Source organism: Eucyclogobius newberryi, unplaced genomic scaffold (assembly GCF_026437365.1).
Source record: "Eucyclogobius newberryi isolate DKJ021-1_F unplaced genomic scaffold, fEucNew1.0.hap1 SCAF_9, whole genome shotgun sequence".
NCBI lineage: Eukaryota > Metazoa > Chordata > Actinopteri > Gobiiformes > Gobiidae > Eucyclogobius > Eucyclogobius newberryi.
In genome coordinates, this window is record NW_027316532.1 from 20563434 (window position 1) to 20569973 (window position 6540).

Sequence of the window (6540 nt, forward strand, 5' to 3'; positions counted from 1 at the left end):
TTAGCATTAGCAAACAAATATAAGTTAAGGATCGGTTAGGAGACTAATTACCTCAATATAAATGTTTGAAATAACCAAATCTTTAACTATCAGTAAAATGTATGTCGCAGAGGTGAATACCCATACATTCTACTGAAGTAAGAGTACTTATTTAAAACGTTATATTATTAAAGTAAAAGTAGAGAAAACAGGTCAAAGAAATGACTGAAATAAAGGCAAATATGAAGAATAATTGTAAGAGTTGCTGTGTTGACGTAGCATTTGCAGTTAGTGTAATTATGAGAACAAAAAAATGTATAATGAACAAAAACTGGTATTTTTAATGGATGGAGTAAAGTGAAACTGCACGAAAAAATACAAAACAAGCTAAATCCAGTGTCGGAACTTTGTCACGTGTTCAGAATGAGCAAGAGCTGCACACTTTCGACCGGTTCATCCCTATTGGTCTGCAGGAGGCTGCTGGGTTATTCTGTGCTCTCATTGGACACCTGAACTTCTGTCAATCATCCAGCTCTGTGACTTCAGTCCTAGTCGTCCTTTTCCTCTTTACTTTTCTGTTGAAGGACATTATCGTATGTGCTCAGATGCAGCTCACGATCATCGGTTTGAGGATGTCATAATTGTCGCTCAAATCCACTTCCTCGTCAATCCCTAGTGGTCACATCTGGCCATGACAACGTCTTGATGCCGTTACTCTTTCTGTTGTGATTGTGAAAGCAGATATCTTACCTCTATTTTCCTTCTGCGCACACTCAAGTTGTTTTGAGACTCTTCATCACTCCATGTTCAGAGACAACCCCCAGAAGTGATATTCCCATGTTTTTTTCCATAAATTCCCAATAATTCAGATCTAAAAACAACTTTACTCCAGATTCCAGTCAATGTGCAGGACTAAATGTTCAAAAGTACAATTAAAAGTATAGTTATGTAAAAGAAGAACAATTCTAAGGATAGTAATGGGTTAATTGTAATGTTAGTAATGTAGTTTTTGTGTAATATGTTGCTTTTTTAATGGTAGGCATAAAAGGCATAAACTAAAAGACAAAATGCATGATTGTAACGTCCGGCTGACCAAAGAATAAATGAAATGAAGTGAATGTCTCGTGCAAAACGCAACATCAAGGCAAACGGCATTCTCGTTTTAACTCAACAGCTTTTAGTGGAAATCAACATTCTGAACATTTCACAGGCATGCACATATCCAAAATAATCTTTTAAATTTGCATTTGGAAATACAGGTTACAAAATAGAAACGATAGCAAAGACAATATACAACGGGGTTTTGAAACGTCATGCATTTCCACAGCGACGGGCTGCGTTTTACGTCGTCAAATGACACCAGACAGCTTTTAATCAGCGCCGTTTGTAACCACAGAGAAAAACCTGTCTTAAACATTCAATTGAATCGACATTTTCTTTTAAACGTATGGTCACGGGAGGAGGTTCACATGGCAACAAAGAAATACCTACAGATTTTTTTTACTACGACTTACAGGACAACAATGATATAATGCTATTCTCACTACAAGCTTCAAGTGGAACGTAAACTTAACTTTTCTATAGATGGTTTTACTTGTCGGAGGAGTCGCTTATAAAACCCTGTCGTTAAAGGGACGAAAACACGTGTGAAGCTTAAAACTGCAGGAGTCGACTTGGACTATAGCACTACACGTTACTGCCTAGCACAGTAAAGCAGCACTGCGTAACTTTGTGCCCGGACGCGCCTCTTTTGATGAGACGGAGGTAAAAGACGCTCTGTTTTAGGCGATTATGCAAATACAGTGGCTTTTTATTGACAAAAGAAATAAAAAAAAAGGTATAAAACGTATGAACGAAGCAATAAAGTTTTATTATTTAGAACAGGGACAATTTTTTTTTCTTTAAAGGAGCACTGTGTACTTTTTCACGTGTCGATTCCACTAGTGTCAATGCCACGTTTTCTAATTTATGGTGTTGATATTGCTCTACACGGCTGGACACATTTAGAATATTACACTGTTGTCATGGCGCTGCATCGCGAAATCGACAAAAACACGGCCGCGAAACGACGGGATGTAAACTGCGCGTCTATTTGTCTGTTTGAAATCGGATTTGGTGTCGATTCTAGCGTCGAAAGTGCAAACGCTGGTGTCGTCGAACGCGTCTGTGTCCACGGCGACGAGTCTCCGGGCCAAGTTACGGGTCAGATCTGCGGAGAGGCGATTCTAGACGATCAACTGCGCCAGCATCAGTCCAGTTAACACTGTAGATGTTCTCCTACACTCGTTTACGCTGTTAAATTGTCGAGCATTCGTACATTATTCAATGTTTTCTTCACTATAAACTGATATATAAACTCTTATAGAACTTTGCAATGGTTTAACTTATTTGTGCATATTTTGTATGAGATTAATGTGTTTGTATATGGTTCCTGACAAATCAATAAGTAACTAAATGTAATGTAACTAAATAAAACTAAACTGTCTTGAACACCTGTACTCGACTAATGCGAGATACCGTATTTTCCGGACTAAAAGTTGCACCTTTTTTCATAGTTTTGGCCGGGGTGCGACTTATTCTTATATTTATACTTATATACTTATACTCCGGAGCAACTTATATGTGATATTATTTGTTATTTTCACACTTACAACTGCATTTCACACTCCAGTGCGACTTATATATGTTTTTTTCTTCTCTATTATGCATTTTTTGGCTGGTGCGACTTATAGTCCAGTGCAACTTATACTCCGGAAAATACGGTATAAAAGAAAAGAACTTCTCCGCTGAGACGAGACGTTATCAGTAAAGTGACACAGTGCACCTTTAAATCCCTGACCACTGAGACCAGTCCGACTGTCGCGTCGAAAAGGGGCAAAAGTTACACCGTGCTGCTGTCAAAAGTTGCTCTACGTAAGACTAAACCTTGGCTCTTTGACTACAAGTCTCTCACCGATCAAGAGACAATCTCAACACGACAACTTTATCGGAATATAGTCATATGCCTTCACGTTTCCGGACGATTAATTAGCTGCCAAAATTCATCTGCAGTCGTGATAAACTACTCCAGCTTTTCGCCTAAACGATGCCGATCTCACTTCATGGCAGTATGGAGACGAGTCGAACTGCTAAGGCCGACCGAGCGTCACTCACTTTAACAAAAAGGGACAAACGAAAAAGAAAAGACAAATTTGCAGCGTTCCTTTTGCCTCGCGAGCGGACGCTGCGCCGGAGTAAGCCCTTTCCGCTGTAGTTTTGCATCGCCGAAAATATCCACACAAACACGAGACAAGCCAAAATAGAGCTTCAAAATGAATGAAAAATATAGGGTTTCTATCTCTTTTTTCTTTTAGAACATCTGCAGAGGGTTAATCTGGTGTCGAACAGTCAGCGTTCACGTCGGGTGGAGCCTTCGCGGTCCAGGATCCCGACAAATAAAGTGCAAAGCCACTACAGGACGAACGGCACGGCACGAGCGCGATGGAGAGGGGCCCCGTTCACACAAGCAGCTCCCGGTTTAGGACATTTGGACATGAGGCGAACTCTGAACACGTTTCTAAAGAGGTTAGCGCAGTTTCAATACGCTTTAATTTGTTTAAACATGAGAAATGTCAATTCTTTGTATTTTGAGCTGTAAAGTCATTTGTCTTAAGTCATGACTGATTCTAAACCTTCAAAATTAGACTTATTTTTAGTATCTTGCTTTGATATTAGCTTTAGTATTTCACATTCTGGACATTCTCGACAACGGACAGTGAGTCGTCTAAGGGTAAATGGAGAGAAAACCTAAAGTCAAGGTTGTATCTTTGCTTATTTTTTCATCAGTTTTATCGATTATATCCTGTAACAAACTGAACTCTGATCTGAAAACGGCGGTACACTTTCTAAATCCTTCTAAAGCAACTACTACTACTGTAATATTCCAGATGTAAGTGTAGGTAGTGACCACCTTTAGGCCTCTGCTCCACATTTCCAGCCCATCACACCTTTGAAATTGGATAAGAAACAGGATATGCCGAGCCTTTTTTTCCTAGCAATGAACGCATCCTATTTCATTTCAGAAAAAGTACTCAACACAGGCCTGAATGGGATGGAAAAACTGTAGAACAAAGATCTGTTTGTCCCTCCACTCTCCACCAAAGATCCCAAATCGTCCCACTTTTACGGCAATTAGAGTTGGTCGAGGTTGTCCTCATGATATCTGCTCGATTTTTACCTACCACGGTGCACATTTTCAGTAGTCTTGTGCGACTTTACCATCCTGCATCTGTACGTTTACTTGGATCTGCTCGGTGAACCAGGGCCACACGACACGCTGCAACAGAAACGGACCTCGGCAAAGCGATGACCCCGTATACGTGGTCCGCGGAGTCGTGCGGCTACAGGACTACCACGGGGGCCCGAGATTCGCGGGCTCGCGCCGTCGAACCGATGGGGGCTGCGGAGGTATGCTACAACGGGACGGTCCGAGAGCACGCGAGATACATTCGTTTATCAGCGGAGGCGGAAGGATGCGACGTCGAGCATGCGCTAGAGCGATATGTTGCGTGAAACTGAAGCGCACGATGACCGAAACGGGCCTTTTCTCGGCGTTTCTGACCGCGAGGTTCGAAGTCATGCTAGGCTATGTACAGGCTGAGCAGGAGTGTTTAGGCAGTTCGAAGAGCACGCATAATGCCTTTTTTTCTGTTTTTGAGCAACAAACTGTCAGCGATTTTACATCTTCTTCGTTGTAAATCACTTTGTAAATCGATAACAGAAACGGGTCCATCGACTTCCTGTTGAAAACTGCGGAACGGAGCACAGGGTTACACAGATATGCATGAATCGAGCTAACGGTGAGGAGTATCCCGTGTTGTGGCTGATTTAGCGCAATATGTCTCTATATTAGCAGTGGAGGGATGTGGATCTAGGATTTTGGGGGATTCAAACCTTCAGAAACACATTGTACTCCATGTATGTGCACAAAGTACAACATCAGAACGACAAAACGTGTAACAATAGCAAGTTCAAACGTAAAGGGATGATTTTGTGTTTTGTAATGAGTTCTCCTTCAGTTTTTCAGTCAGATAATCCCATAAAAGACGTCTTGGTGGCTCTGTTTTCAGGTTTAATTGTCTGCATTTCCCTCAATCGTCCAGGTAGATTTTGTAGCTAAAGAAAGTTGCAAAACGTAATCGCTCAATCAATTTTTTTCATTGTTTGCCTTCAAATTTAAATGGTTCTGACTAGGTTTAAATCTGTTTTATTTTCATCTTTTCACCACTAAAGGATATGTTATCAATCGCTTTGGTAGATTAAAACCCATGAGAACTAAGCTTAAAGTGCTTTTAAGTAAGAAAACGTGTTCTTGAGATTATGCGATTGTAGTTTTGGAAATAAAATTTAGTATAAGCACTATATTAACATGGAAATATTGACATAAGAATGGACCAAAGCTCAAATAAAGATCTTAAAAGTTGCACTACATAACGTTTCTGATGCAGATTACGCAATTTAAGCATTACAGGTCAGATCTGTGGAAAGAAGAGCCTGATCACGAGAATAATCTGTGTTTTTGAGCAATAATAAGACTTGTAATTGGAAAAATGCCGGGTGAATCAGGCGTTGCATGGCGCGTCTTTTGAGTACTTGAGGGAATTGGTCTCATTAAACTGCAAAACGATCCCTTTAGCGTCAGACGTGGTCAAAAAGCAGAGGTAGAAAAAAACAAAGTGCAAAGTGAAGCTGGATCCGTGCGTCTCTTTGTTTCTCGTTGATTGTCAAAAGCACCACTGAAGCTAAAACAGCCCGACCACGATTTGACCCTTAGAGATGGAAAGGATCGTGACGGACATTACGCCGCCGACACAATAACCCGTAAAGCACGACGACCCCGGAACAAAACGAGTCATGCTGCAAGAAAGAAAATGAGGGAAAAGTCCCCCAGTAATGCAGGCAAAATGAAACTGTAGAGGGCAGTAGTCGATCCGAACGGAAACACGCCTTTGCCCATCGTCTGAAACTGGCTGAATCTCTCAAAACGGTTCGGAATCTCTATGACCTGACCATGCATCTAATCCAAACTGCACTCGCAACAAAGACTGTCGTATGTATTTCTATGTAAAAGGGAGATTACATTTACGATTCACTCCCTTAATCTTCAGCTAACGCACTTCTTCCCTTCTTCTTTTTGCTGTTGTCGCATAAATCAAAATAGAAGAAGAAATATGCTTATTCTCTCATATGCTGAACGAAACGGAACAAAACAGGCAAATTAAATGTGCGATGACATAAATAACATGATATAAAGACAAGAAGTATTTAAAAAATAAGGCGAAACAGGGAGTTTGTAAGAAAATAACACTGAAAACGCTACAATTCGACCCTGTAAAATCACTTTGTTTTTTTTCCGTAAAGGTGCACTATGTAACTTTTCTGATTAGTTGGTGAGCTGTCCTTTGCCAAGATAAAGCAACAAAAACTCCTGTGATAGAATAAACTGTAGACGGCATGTTTAGAGGAAGTCGGCGCACCTTTCAACGTTTCAAATTTGGCAGCGTCACGGTGTAAATGGATTTC